Raw genomic sequence first — 16,181 nt, forward strand, 5'->3', positions numbered from 1 at the left:
TTTTTACCTTTAGATTGTTAGGTTTTTTCTTTCTATTAGGTGTTGTAACAAATGCTACGAATAATCTCAAGATTTATTAGATTACTTGGAGATGAAGGTTCAAATTAGGGTTTTAGGTTTTCTTAAGTTGAATCTTTCGGTGATTTTTTTACTTGTAATTACTGCTTTTGCTTTCGGAATTCTGAGTTTGTTCCAAAAATAATAGACTGAAACTATAGATTTTACAGTTCTCCATGTTATTGGAGAACCTTTGTTTGTTTTTTTTTTTTTTTTTTTACTTTGTACGTATATAAAATATACTGAATAGAAGCTATGTGTATGTTCTCGTATGAATCTCATCGTCTCAGAAAATAAAATAGGTAAAAAGCTCGGTCGTGTATATCATTACTATTTCAGTCTCATCTCTGTAGCTAATGCTCGATTTCAAGATACCTCCGTTACATTTGTATGTCGAACAAGACTTAATTATGGTAAGATGGAAAATCACCTAACACGAGTGCTAATGGAAGAGCCAATATTGGCCTCTGCTTAGCCATCAGTGTATTAGATTCTTTTCTTCACTATTATCTTGTCAAATTAGCTATTGTGCAAAAAAGATGTAATTAATTACAAACCTGAGTCCTAGAGCCGGCCCTGAAACCTGAGTGCACCCTGATTAAGTTTGTGCACTACATATTCCCTAGCCCCGTCCAGCAAGTGGTAGGCTAGCTTTACTTTCAAACGGGCCCAAGGGAAATTAGCTGTGGTGAAAAAAAAAAAAAAAGTACGTATATCCATGTACCGTAACTAAGTTTGTCATGAATTGATATTGAGTTGTAATAGTTTAATCATTAAACTCATCAAAGTTTTAAAAAAAAATAAACAAAACCAAAATATAACTCATCATTATCATCATCACATATCTTTTATGATTTCAGATTATACATAACAAAAAATAAATAAAATATTGAACCAAAATCCAAAATCCTAAACGTTATTGGAAACACAAATATTGAACCAAAATCCTAAACCTAATTAATAAAGCCTAAAACGTTACGCTTAATAAAACCGACACCAAAACAAACTCGCCGATTCATATATACGATTTGGGTTCTAATCTTTATCTTCAGTTTCTTCAAGATAATTCTCGCATCTGTCTCCTTTCTTAAGAAACGATGAAACTAGACGTGGGATATAGTAACAGATTAATAGCGTCCGAAGCAGATTTTAACAACTTGGCGATCATAGACAACATTCTCATAGTTGCAACGCTGATTGCTCTCTGGATGATAGGAGAGCCTGTGGATTACGAGAACTTTGAGATATCGAAAGCGAGTTTCCGTGAGACAATGAGGATTTTGGCTATAATGATGGCAACCTTATATTACGCGGTATCTGTTCAGGTTCTATTTGCCTTGGTTATCGGGGTCATTAATCACATAAGGTTTGTCAAAGAGATGGGGTTGCTACATGGTTTCTTGACTTTGGCCTTTTTCCTCATGAACTTGTTCGGATTCTTCGGAGGAGTTCGGAGGAGTTTTGTGTCTACTTGTTTCACCTCCGTTTCTCTTTTTGGTTCAACAATTCGCCAAGTTCAGAAACGTTAAAGAATCTCAAGATTAGATTGCTTGGAGATGAAGCTACTACAAGGATTGGGTTTTAGCCTTTTAGTGGTGATTTTTTGTGTGTGTGTTCATCTCAAAACTAGATTCTTATAGATTAAGATTCATATATAATGTTGTTAGGGGTTTTTTCTTTTTCAGGCTATAATTGTTTGGTGGTGGCTTTTAGTTTTTTTGTCTTCTTTCTTGAGGCGTTGTTAGTTATTGCTATGACTTTGGCAAAAAGTCTGGTTTTGCTTTTCGAATTCAAAGTTTGTTACAAAAATACATTGAAACGATACTGATTATAGACATTGATCGCATGAAAGCGAATGCAAATACCGATTTGTCAAAATTAATTCATGTCAGATATATCTCTATAAGCAGAAAAGTGGCAAGTCGGTACGGTATACCTACAAATTAAGCCAATCGTTATCACGTAATGGCATTCCCCTGAACCTGTGAAGAAGAGCATAAACCTTAAGCAAATAGAGCAAACACATACAAAAACATATTAACATTGTACAAGAGCATACACTTCAAGACACAAAGGAAATAATGCCTTTACCTCGTAGAATCTAACATGGCATACTTGTCAAAATCTTCAACATATGATAAATATAAGCAGAGTATGTTGTAGATGATCATGTTAAAACACATGCATGGATCAGTCTTTAAAATGAACATAGATCGCAATCCATAATTACTTAGTCTTACAATAAACTAAACGTCATTTATGGACGTGTAGTATATAAAGAGCTGTTAACAAAGTGTATAGAAAAGAAGAAGAACACGATATAACAAATTTGGTCATCAAGAAGTGCTCCTAAAACAATAAACTTAAGACAATTAAATACATAATATAATGTCAACGAGTGTACAGAGACACACCTTCATTTATAGGGTTTAATTATTTTGTGGTGATTTTTAGTTTTCAGGTGTTGTAATTATTGCTATTGAGTATTCTCAAAATTATTTTGCTTGGATATGAAGGTCTAAGTCTGGATACTTTTGTTTTTTTTTCTTTTAATTAGGATATATAATCGTTTGGTGGATGAGTTATTTTAGTTTTGGAGTTGTAATTATTGCTACGAGTTTGCCACTAAGTTTGGTTTTTGCGTTTCCAATTCAAAGTTTGTTTCAAAAATTCATGGAACGATAGATTTTACTTGTCCGATCCACGTTAATTATAAGATAGTTTGATCAGTATAATTAGAGACCGCACGAACTTGATCCAGCCCGGTGGGCTCGAGTCTTGGCTATATTTTAAGTCTAAATCGAATTATACTTATGAAAAGTGAGATTAGCTATGGTGAAAAAAACAAAGCACGTCTTTGACTAAGTAAAATTAAAGCCTTTTATTTTTGAAATGGCAAACGAGTACATTAACTTTAAACCCTTTTGTTGGTAGTAAGTTTTTGCAGTTCATGCAAAGCTTGGTTGTGCCACTAATTTCGAGAATGTTATCTCAAGTTTTTCTATCCCTTGTTCTACTTACTGTCGATATATGGTCACGACTCTTGGTACCATACTTCAGGTTTTTTGACACAATTCTTTATCAGCTTCACAAGTTTCCACAATTATATTCTTAAACTCCATATAGGCAAACATGAAAATCTATAGTAATAAAAATAGGAATCTATAGTAATAAAAAGTATGAGCTACAAGCTCATAAACCCAATAGAAATTTGACATATCACTTATTAACATTTTATATAATTTCTAGAATTTTCTATATTAAAAATTATTTTAAACAACCTATCATGATTTGACATGTCATTCATTAACATTTTTTAAATTTACAGAATTTTTTAGAAAAAGAAAAATTTTAAATTTATGGAAATCAAAGAACTAAGAACAATATCCCACATCGGCTAGAAATTTTTTAGACAATGGTTCAAAACCAGTATAAATAAGATTAATATGTTTCCAACAACGAATGAGCATGAAAGCTTGATTTATCAGACGTCCAAGTTTAAAAGTTTTATTTGGTTTGATCTTGTTTTTTATTTAATCAAATTAAAACTTTAAACAGTTTCAAAAAAATATTATAATATTTAAAAATTTTAAAAGTTTAAATATTATAAATATTTAAACTTTTAAAAGTTCTTAGCTTTTAAAAAGTTTTTAAATATTATAATTTTTAAATTTTAAAGTTTAAAATATTATAAATATTGAAAAATTTTAAAAGGTCCAAATTTTATATTTCGAAACCTTTTAAAAGTTTAAAATATTATAAATATTGATGCAAAACATAAATTATCTTATTTATCTACATTTGTGATTTTTATTTCTTATGAGCTGTAAAACATATTTTTGTGTATGATTTTAGAGATAAGTTGATATTCTTTTATTAATTTTTTATTTTTGGGTTTAAGGAAGAAGGATTGACATCGCAAGACCTTAATTTGATGTTTGAGTCAAATTTTGAGGTTTAAAGAAGAAAGATGGACGACAAATACACATGTTTTATTAGCTATACATAGGCATGACTAGTGTTACGGTTGTCACAGTTAAGGTTTATTAACCATCGGTTATGGTTAGAAATTTTTGTAACCTTAACCAGAACCGTTTAACAAACGGTTACATTTAAATACGGTTACGGTTCAAGCGGTTACTGTTATATACAGTTACAGTTATTTGATAATATGACACGGTTGATATTATTTGATGATATAATATAAATGATATTATTTATTTATAATTAATATGTTCTTACAGTGTACTCATATTTCTATATATCATATTATTCATATTAAATAAATAATTATTAGTATATTTTATTATGTTTTTAAAATATTATAAACCCAGTAAGAATTTTGGTTTGAGAAGTTTCTAAACGCGTGGATCTAAAACTAAATAAGTATATGGATAAAATTGTCAATAATTGGGTGCATGTGTTGACTATGCTGGTAATCATGAATTTCACAAATTTTATGAGAAAAGAAATGATTTTGTTCTTGGAGTTTGATGGGTTGACAAGTTGTGTGGTAGTCTAAAAAAAGGTTTTTCAGTGGAAGAATGTGTAGAAGTTGACAAGGAGGAAGAAGAAAAAAAGTATAACGAATAACCAAACGGTAAAAGTTACGATGACAATTAACACAAAATTTGATAATGAAAGTTACATGAAAGAATATGAAGAATAAGAAAACATTGAATAAAAAACACGAAAACATNAAGTTGATATTCTTTTATTAATTTTTTATTTTTGGGTTTAAGGAAGAAGGATTGACATCGCAAGACCTTAATTTGATGTTTGAGTCAAATTTTGAGGTTTAAAGAAGAAAGATGGACGACAAATACACATGTTTTATTAGCTATACATAGGCATGACTAGTGTTACGGTTGTCACAGTTAAGGTTTATTAACCATCGGTTATGGTTAGAAATTTTTGTAACCTTAACCAGAACCGTTTAACAAACGGTTACATTTAAATACGGTTACGGTTCAAGCGGTTACTGTTATATACAGTTACAGTTATTTGATAATATGACACGGTTGATATTATTTGATGATATAATATAAATGATATTATTTATTTATAATTAATATGTTCTTACAGTGTACTCATATTTCTATATATCATATTATTCATATTAAATAAATAATTATTAGTATATTTTATTATGTTTTTAAAATATTATAAACCCAGTAAGAATTTTGGTTTGAGAAGTTTCTAAACGCGTGGATCTAAAACTAAATAAGTATATGGATAAAATTGTCAATAATTGGGTGCATGTGTTGACTATGCTGGTAATCATGAATTTCACAAATTTTATGAGAAAAGAAATGATTTTGTTCTTGGAGTTTGATGGGTTGACAAGTTGTGTGGTAGTCTAAAAAAAGGTTTTTCAGTGGAAGAATGTGTAGAAGTTGACAAGGAGGAAGAAGAAAAAAAGTATAACGAATAACCAAACGGTAAAAGTTACGATGACAATTAACACAAAATTTGATAATGAAAGTTACATGAAAGAATATGAAGAATAAGAAAACATTGAATAAAAAACACGAAAACATAGGTGATAGCGATCAATTAAATATGAAAACGAATTAAATTCATAATTATAAAATTGTTTCGTTTTTCTGGTAGTCAGAGAAAATGGTTTAGGATATGTGAGGTCATCAGTTTGATTTGCCTCGCATGGANTAGTGTTACGGTTGTCACAGTTAAGGTTTATTAACCATCGGTTATGGTTAGAAATTTTTGTAACCTTAACCAGAACCGTTTAACAAACGGTTACATTTAAATACGGTTACGGTTCAAGCGGTTACTGTTATATACAGTTACAGTTATTTGATAATATGACACGGTTGATATTATTTGATGATATAATATAAATGATATTATTTATTTATAATTAATATGTTCTTACAGTGTACTCATATTTCTATATATCATATTATTCATATTAAATAAATAATTATTAGTATATTTTATTATGTTTTTAAAATATTATAAACCCAGTAAGAATTTTGGTTTGAGAAGTTTCTAAACGCGTGGATCTAAAACTAAATAAGTATATGGATAAAATTGTCAATAATTGGGTGCATGTGTTGACTATGCTGGTAATCATGAATTTCACAAATTTTATGAGAAAAGAAATGATTTTGTTCTTGGAGTTTGATGGGTTGACAAGTTGTGTGGTAGTCTAAAAAAAGGTTTTTCAGTGGAAGAATGTGTAGAAGTTGACAAGGAGGAAGAAGAAAAAAAGTATAACGAATAACCAAACGGTAAAAGTTACGATGACAATTAACACAAAATTTGATAATGAAAGTTACATGAAAGAATATGAAGAATAAGAAAACATTGAATAAAAAACACGAAAACATAGGTGATAGCGATCAATTAAATATGAAAACGAATTAAATTCATAATTATAAAATTGTTTCGTTTTTCTGGTAGTCAGAGAAAATGGTTTAGGATATGTGAGGTCATCAGTTTGATTTGCCTCGCATGGACGTCAAGTTAAATTTATGATTTTTTTTATCAGATTTAATTTTATAACACAACTGATTTTTATATTTTAAAAAATTGTGTATCTGAAATTTAATTTTTTTCCTTAGTATTAGTTTTAATTTTTTTTATAAGATAATATTTCATTACCGTAATCAATCATATATAATTTTTATCAAAATATATGAAATGAACCCACGTGGGTTCAAAACCTAGTTTTACTAAAACGTACTACCATACCATCCTAATAAAGACTAAATTTGGTTCAGAGATTACACAAATTAAACCAGAACGAGAAACGCAAGGAGATTGGGGATTAACCGGTTGATCCAGGTCAAATCAGGTCATACAGATGTTATAAACAAATGGGCTTAGAAAAGCCCTTAAATTCACACCAAAAAGTAAGATAAAAAACCACAAAAATCCCTAGATTTTTTTGGATGGGTTTGTCAACAAAAACAAATTCTCTCTATCTCCAAAATCAATATCTACTTCAAGATTTCGCATCTGTTGAACAACTTACGAGATGAAGCAAGTGGGATTGACTCGCAGATGGATAGCTTCGGACGNATTTAAATACGGTTACGGTTCAAGCGGTTACTGTTATATACAGTTACAGTTATTTGATAATATGACACGGTTGATATTATTTGATGATATAATATAAATGATATTATTTATTTATAATTAATATGTTCTTACAGTGTACTCATATTTCTATATATCATATTATTCATATTAAATAAATAATTATTAGTATATTTTATTATGTTTTTAAAATATTATAAACCCAGTAAGAATTTTGGTTTGAGAAGTTTCTAAACGCGTGGATCTAAAACTAAATAAGTATATGGATAAAATTGTCAATAATTGGGTGCATGTGTTGACTATGCTGGTAATCATGAATTTCACAAATTTTATGAGAAAAGAAATGATTTTGTTCTTGGAGTTTGATGGGTTGACAAGTTGTGTGGTAGTCTAAAAAAAGGTTTTTCAGTGGAAGAATGTGTAGAAGTTGACAAGGAGGAAGAAGAAAAAAAGTATAACGAATAACCAAACGGTAAAAGTTACGATGACAATTAACACAAAATTTGATAATGAAAGTTACATGAAAGAATATGAAGAATAAGAAAACATTGAATAAAAAACACGAAAACATAGGTGATAGCGATCAATTAAATATGAAAACGAATTAAATTCATAATTATAAAATTGTTTCGTTTTTCTGGTAGTCAGAGAAAATGGTTTAGGATATGTGAGGTCATCAGTTTGATTTGCCTCGCATGGACGTCAAGTTAAATTTATGATTTTTTTTATCAGATTTAATTTTATAACACAACTGATTTTTATATTTTAAAAAATTGTGTATCTGAAATTTAATTTTTTTCCTTAGTATTAGTTTTAATTTTTTTTATAAGATAATATTTCATTACCGTAATCAATCATATATAATTTTTATCAAAATATATGAAATGAACCCACGTGGGTTCAAAACCTAGTTTTACTAAAACGTACTACCATACCATCCTAATAAAGACTAAATTTGGTTCAGAGATTACACAAATTAAACCAGAACGAGAAACGCAAGGAGATTGGGGATTAACCGGTTGATCCAGGTCAAATCAGGTCATACAGATGTTATAAACAAATGGGCTTAGAAAAGCCCTTAAATTCACACCAAAAAGTAAGATAAAAAACCACAAAAATCCCTAGATTTTTTTGGATGGGTTTGTCAACAAAAACAAATTCTCTCTATCTCCAAAATCAATATCTACTTCAAGATTTCGCATCTGTTGAACAACGTACGAGATGAAGCAAGTGGGATTGACTCGCAGATGGATAGCTTCGGACGCAGCTTTCAACAAATTCTCGATCATATTCAACGTTCTCGTTATCGCAACGCTAGTTTTTCTGAGGATGAAATGGAGAGAATCTGAGTTTATCAACTTCATAAACTTCGAGTTATCGAAAGTAACTTTTCGTGCGGCGATGGGGCTTTCAGCTTTCATGATGGCAGGTATGTATCAAACTGGAAGTACTCGCTGGATTATAAATGACGCACTTATGCTTGGCGATCCAGCGATAAGGATTGACAAAGAGTTAGCTGTGATATATGGTTTCTTGACTCTGGCCTTTTACCTCATGAACCTGTTCGGATTCGTAAGGGGGATTTTATTGCTACCAGTTTCTCCTCTAAGTCTTCTCCTCTTGGTTTTTCGATTCGCCAAGTTCAGAAACGTAAAAGAATCTCAAGATTAGATTGCTTGGAGATGAAGATTCCAATCTACCGTTAGATTGTTAGGGCTTTAGTCTTTTGCGGTTTTTATAAAGTTTTTTTTTCTTCTCAAGATTAATTCGATTTCCTGGAGATGCAGTTTCAAATCTGGGGTTTAGGGGGTTCTTAGGATTGAATCATTTGGTGATGATTTTTTACTTGTAATTACTGCTACTTGTTTGGTTTTGCTTTCCGAATTCAGAGTTTGTTCCAAAAATAATACATTGAAACTATAAATATTACAGCTCTCGATGTTATTAGAGAACCTCTATTTACTTTGTATATAAAATATACTGAACCAACAGCGGAAAGCTAAAGCTTGAACAGAAGCTATGTATGTTCTCGATCGTCTATATCATTACTATTTCAGTCTCATCTCTGTAGGTAATGCTCGATTTCGAGATATATACCTCACTTACATTTATATATATCGAACAAGACTTATATATAGTAAGATGGAAAATCACCAAACACGAGTGCTAATGGAAGAGCCAATTGGCCTTTTCTTTTCTTAACTAGTATCTTGCCAAATTAGCTGTGCAAAAGGATGTAATTACAAACTTGAGCCAGTCAAGCCAGTTTTGACCTCCTGTTTCACACCTAACCCTGATTAAGTTTTTGTGCACTACACATTGATATATATATATATATATGGCGTGCTAAAGATTCCCTAGCCCCGTCTAGCAAGTGGTATAGGCTTTACAGATTAGCTGTGGTAAAAAATATATATATGAAATATTCTTGGATTCACTCCTCTTAATTAGGATTTAAATTTTATAATTAAACGAAAATATATGTCGCTTTGGATTTATAAAATAGTGGTTAGGGTTTAGATTTTATAATTAAACGAAATTATATGTCGGTTTGGATTTACAAAGGAGTGGTTAAGGTTTAGGGTTTAGATTTCACAATCAAACAAATTTATATGTCGGTTTGTGTTTATAAAAGAGTGGCTAGGGTTTAGATTTTACAATTAAAGAAAATTATATGTCGGTTTGGGTTTATAAAAGAGTAGTTAGGGTTTAGATTTTGTAATTAAACAAAATTGTATTTCAATTTGGGTTTATAAAAGAGTAGGTAGGGTTTAAATTAAACAATTAAATAAAATCATATGTCGGTTTGGGTTTATAAAAAAGTAATTTGGATTTAGATGTTATAATTAAAAACTATAATATAATATTTAGAATTAATAACTTTAAAATTGAATGATATAGATTTTGTTTCTTTAATTATAAATTTGTATCATTTTAATTAAGAGGGAGTGAATAAGAGAGGTTCTGCCCTAGGGATGAACCCAAGAATTGATATATACAGTGCCGGTTCCACAATTTTTAATGCCCGATGCAAATTAATAAGTTATGCCCTAAAACTTTTTTTTTGCACACTCATGAACAATACTATTGAAAAAAACCAACTGTATGAATTTATTATCTATGAAACGATTAAACGAATGGCTAATAATAATTTGATTAATCAAAAAAAAAAATTCAGTCTTTTAATCAAAATCCTGCCTTTAAGGTACATATCTTTCTCCTTAACACTTTATTTTCGTTTTTTTAAAAGTAAACAAAGTTTTCGATGGAAGTTGTTTAGGGTTTTATTAAATAAATTAAAATCTTACTAAACAAAGTTATTAACAAGATATTTAATTTCACATTTTATTAATTTAAAGAATTAAATCCCACAAAATATGGTGAAAAGAAAGCCCAACAAAATAATTTATAAGAAAATCTTAGAATTTTTTTTTAATGTAAAAGACCTGTGAAAAAAAACGTAAAAAACCTTAAAACTTTTTCCTAAAATATGCCCCTAAATTGCTATGCTCTAATGGCCTAATCAATGGTTTCACTAGATTGTGCGATGGACAGGGCCTATATATATCCATGTACCGTAATTAAGTTTGTCAAAGTTTTTTGACACAAAAACTAAACAAAACCAAAATAACTCATCATTATCATCACACCATCTTTTATGATTTCAGATTATACATAACCAAAAATAAATAGAATATTGAACCAAAATCATAAACGTTATTGAAAACGCAAATATTGAACGCAAATCCTTTTTTTCTTTTTTTTTTTGGTCAAAAAAACGCAAAATCCTAAACCTAATTAATAAAGCCTAAAACGTCACGCTTAATGAAACCGACTCCAAAACAAACTCGCCGATTCATATATATATATACGATTTGCGTTCTGATCTTTATCTTCAGTTTCTTCAAGATAATTCGCATCTGTCTCCTTTCTTAAGATATGATGAAGCTAGGAGAGGGATATAGTAACAGATTAATAGCGTCCGAAGCAGATTTCAACAACTTGGCGATCATATACAACATTCTAATGGTTGCAACGCTGATTGCTCTGTGGATGATAGGAGAACCTGAGTACATGGATTACGAGAACTTTGAGATATCGAAAGTGACTTTCCGTGAGACAATGGGGATGTTGGCTATACTGATGGCAGCTAATTATTACCCGGTATCTGTTTGCGGCATTCAATTTGCCTTGGTTATTAATCACATAAGGAATGTCAAAGAGATGGGTATGCTATATGGTTTCTTGACTTTGGCCTTTTTCCTCATGAACTTGTTCGGATTCTTCGGAGGAGTTTTATGTCTACTTGTTTCACCTCCGTTTCTCTTTTTGGTTCAACAATTCGCCAAGTTCACAAACGTTAAAGAATCTCAAGATTAGATTGCTTGGAGATGAAGTTACTACAAGGATTGGGTTTTAGGGTTGAATCGTTTAGTGGTGATTTTTTTTCTGTGTTCATCTCAAAACTAGATTCTTAGAGATAAAGATTCATATATAATGTTTTAGGGATTTTTTTTTTTCAGGCTATAATTGTTTGGTGGCTTTTAGGTTTTTTTTTGTTTTTTTTTCAGGTGTTGTTAGTTTTTTTTTTGATAGGACAGGTGTTGTTAGTTATTGCTGTGACTTTGGCACAAAGTCTGGTTTTGCTTTTCTAATTCAAAGTTTGTTTCAAAAATACATTGAAACGATACTGATTATAGACACTGATCGCATGAAAGCGAATGCAAATACTGATTTGTCAAATTTAATTAATTAATGTCACATATAAGCAGAAAAGTGGCAAGTCGGTACGGTATACCTACAAATTAAGCCAATCGTTATCACATAATGTCATTCATGGAACGATAGATTTTACTAGTCCGATCCACGTTAATTATAAGATAGTCTCGAAATTAGTGGCACAACCAAGCTTTGCATGAACTGCAAAAACTTACTACCAATAAATTAAAAGGGTTTAAAGTTAATGTACTCTTTTGCCATTTCAAAAATAAAAGGCTTTAATTTTACTTAGTCAAAGAAGTGCTTTGTTTTTTGTTTTGTTTTTTTTTTGTATGAATGTTAAATTATATTCACCAAAAAAGACTGTTCTACAACTTAATGCAGCTTTTTATCTGAGAATAGAAAGAGAGGTAAAACATAAAGTATTAAAAACAGCTTAGATGGGCTGGGTTTGAAACCAGAACTGGAGACCATTCTCGTAGCCAGGAACAGTCAACAAGGCGAGCAGTCGATTACGGATAGTTTTGTCAATGAAGCGGAGGAGACTGGAGGGTGGAGTCGGAGCTTCACCATGGCGTCTAGCATTCCGTTCCCGCCAAATGCAGTGTAGCGAGGTTTGAAAGACATAACGGAGGATAAATCGATGGAGCCGAGGGGTGGAGGAGTCAAGGAGCAGAGTATAATTAGAGACCGCACGAACTTGATCCAGCCCGGTGGTCTCGAGTCTGTTGAACAAGATTTCGGGATGAAGCAACGCTTGTTTTTCTGAGGATGACATGGAGAGAATCTGAGTTCATCGATTTCATAAACTTTGAGTTATCGAAAGTAACTTTTCGTGCAGCGATGGGCAGCTTTGGTGATGGCAGGTATGTATCAAACTGGAAGTACTCGCTGGATTATAAATGACGCACTTATGCTTGGCGATCCAGCGATAAGGATTGACAAAGAGTTAGCTGTGATATATGGTTTCTTGACTCTGGCCTTTTACCTCATGAACCTGTTCGGATTCGTAAGGGGGATTTTATTGCTACCAGTTTCTCCTCTAAGTCTTCTCCTCTTGGTTTTTCGATTCGCCAAGTTCAGAAACGTAAAAGAATCTCAAGATTAGATTTTTATGGTTTTGTTTTCTTTTTTCTCAGGTGTTGTAACAAATGCTACGAATAATCTCAAGATTTATTAGATTGCTTGGAGATGAAGGTTCAAATTTGGGTTTTAGGTTTTCTTAAGTTGAATATTTCGATGATGATTTTTTACTTGTAATTACTGCTACTAGTTTGGTTTTCCTTTCCGAATTCAGACTTTGTTCCAAAAATAATACATTGAAACTATAGATTGTACAGCTCTCAATGTTATTAGAGAACCTTTTTTTTTTTTTTACTTTGTATACGTATATAAAACTAGGAGTCATCCCGTGCTACGCACGGGTTTAGCTTACAATGTTGTTCAATTTTAGTAATTTGGAAATTATTAGTTTTTATTTGTTTACTCAATAATAGTTATTTTTGTGATTTTAAAAATATACTGATCATTTTAGTTTTTTGGGTTCATTTGTTTTGGTGTTACTTGAGTTTTCCTTTTATATATAGTATTAAAGTATTTCAACACATAGAGAAAATTTTGATTGCATAGTAGAGTGCATGTTTTTTTCTCCCTTTAGATTTTCAATACATATTAGACTCATTAAGATTTTCATCATATAATATTATTTTTAATGTAGAGAAATTTGAGAACATCTTTCTCATATTGTGTGTCCATTGGTGAGTTTCTCGTCAATATAATATTTTTATTTTTAATGTAACTTAATAGTTTTAATATAATTTTATTTGAATACTTATTTTGTTTTTTTTCTTTGCATTTGATCTTAAATAATAAATACAAAATTATTAATATTTTAAAACATATTTAATTGCTTATTAATTATATTTAATTTTATTAAGTAGTTATATTTCATATCATATATGTATTATCAATAATAAAATTATATATACTAATATAGTTTGTGAAAGTTTCACGATACTAATTTTTTTTAACAACTCTCACAATTTGTCTAATCATACTAATATTTTTATTGTATCAACTAATGTTAATTTTAAATAATATAAATATATTGTTAAAATTATGCATGATGGAACTTGTGAGAAAGCTAATTTTATTTTATGACTTATAAAAAATTTAAAAATTAAAAAAATAACAAAATAAACTATTTAATTAAGATTTTAAATTTTTGTAGATTTAGTTTATTATAAATTTATAATAAAATCTACTTAGATGTGTCATTATATGTTAAACCTTGAGAATCGATTTTCCCTTTTTTAATTAAAATAATATTATTCCTTTTTATTTATTTTAATTATTAGAAACTCTATGACGAACTACCAATGCACATGGTCTTAAGCATTCACCATCTTTTTTATTTTGTCGCTTGCGTTTGCACAATTTCTATTACCAGTTCGAAATCTACAGAAAAATAGAATTTTGGAATATAACTTACATGAATACAATCTAAATATGAAATTTAGATAAAACAAAATAAATTCAATAAATATTTTTATCAGTTAATTTTTAGTGAGGTAAAAAATGCAATCACATTGCTCCCTCATATTATAATTTATTATTTATACATTCTAATACAAATTAAAAAAAAATACAAAATTTTAATAATGAAAATGAATCCAAGTAAATCAAGTTATAAAAAAATTGCATTAATTTTTGGATGAGTATAAACATGCAATGGTTTTATTTCATCATCATCATAGATGCAATTGAATAAAATGAATAATCATTTTGGTGTATCTACTTAGAAGAAAAACCGTAGAATATTATAATGTCAAATGTCATAATAACAAAATTTCTTGGAAAGTAAACTATTATATGTGAAAGTGGAAAATGCTATAGGAATTTTTTTGTTCTTTTATTTCTAAGATGGTTAATTCGAAAGCAATTTGATTCTAAGATTCTTAAAAATATATGATACCAGTATACAATTAGCATATACTACTCAAAACTATAGAAGTCAAATTAATCAGATATATTATAGAAAAATGCAACTCATATCGTATCATGACATAAAAAGACATCACAAGCTTAACAACATTATTTTTTAAGCATATGATAGTAAACATACAATTTTCCTTTTTTTATAGTAGTTTTAAATACGTTAATTTTTGCTTAAAGATGAAGACTACTAAGAAACTAAATTTACAATGGAGAAGCTCATATGCATCATCAAATAAGAAGAAGTTTTATCCTGCTTTACCACATGAATGTCCAAAAGGGAAAATAAATTGAAATTCTAAAATATAAGAAAGGAACAAAACCTAAAATGCCAACATATTAAATCATGATATAGTTCATTTTTCTCATGACGTAGTAATATTACCACAACCAACAAACACGACAACTCTGAAATAAAAATAAAACATGGTTCAAGGCTCTACCCATAGGCCAAGCAAGTGAAGTTAAAGATAAGGGCATCAATTTTTTTGGGGCATATTTTAGGCCAAAATTTTAGGTTTTTTATGTAGGAAAAAATTAAAATTAAAATTATAAGTTCAGTTATTAACTCTAATAAAAAAATTTCCATATTCGAAAATTTTAAAAGAATAATGAGTTATTTGACAATATAATATTTATTTTTGTACAAATATTTAAATGAACATGAATACATTGAAAAGAGAAAGAAAAATGTGAGCAAGCAAAAAACGAACTACAATATGAAAATAATGAAAATAATTTTTTATATTAATATATTTTATAATTTTGTTTACAATAATAAAAATGGGTTTTTAAAAAATATTGGTGTATGACATCCAAAATTGTCGGACCGGCTCATGGAGAGTAGGAAAGACATGCATAAACACTCTAATGAATAAATAAATTTGTCAAACATTCTCACATAATTTTTTTATGTAGTATTAATGTGAACAACAAACATAATAACCTGCAAAAAATTAAAAATACCTATTAAAATTTGGAAAGATATATAAAAATAATATAATTCTTTATAGGAACCTAATGACTGAAATTAAATAATAATAACTGAAAATTGTATTAAAAGGAGAGTAATTAGGGATTGAATCCTAATTTCATGGAAAACGGAATGAATTCTACTTTTATGGAAAGAAATTTGGTAAGATCGTATGGGGAATAAATGAGTTAGCAATTATCAAATTACTTACAGAAAACATCCCACCATTAGATTATATAAGATTAAAGGCCATAAACTAAGCAGAAATGAAAATCCAAAAATTTATGAATTTATAAGAGAATTTTGAGAACACATAAACATCCCACAGTCTAACATAATCTAGAATCCTTTCTTGCCCATGAATCATTTCTAA

At 29.4% G+C, this 16,181-nt stretch overlaps 1 pseudogene; it reads left to right on the forward strand.

Moving 5' to 3' along the window:
- Positions 8,344-8,828, forward strand: LOC104783769 (annotated as a pseudogene).

Source organism: Camelina sativa, chromosome 4 (genome assembly GCF_000633955.1).
Source record: "Camelina sativa cultivar DH55 chromosome 4, Cs, whole genome shotgun sequence".
Taxonomy (NCBI): domain Eukaryota; kingdom Viridiplantae; phylum Streptophyta; class Magnoliopsida; order Brassicales; family Brassicaceae; genus Camelina; species Camelina sativa.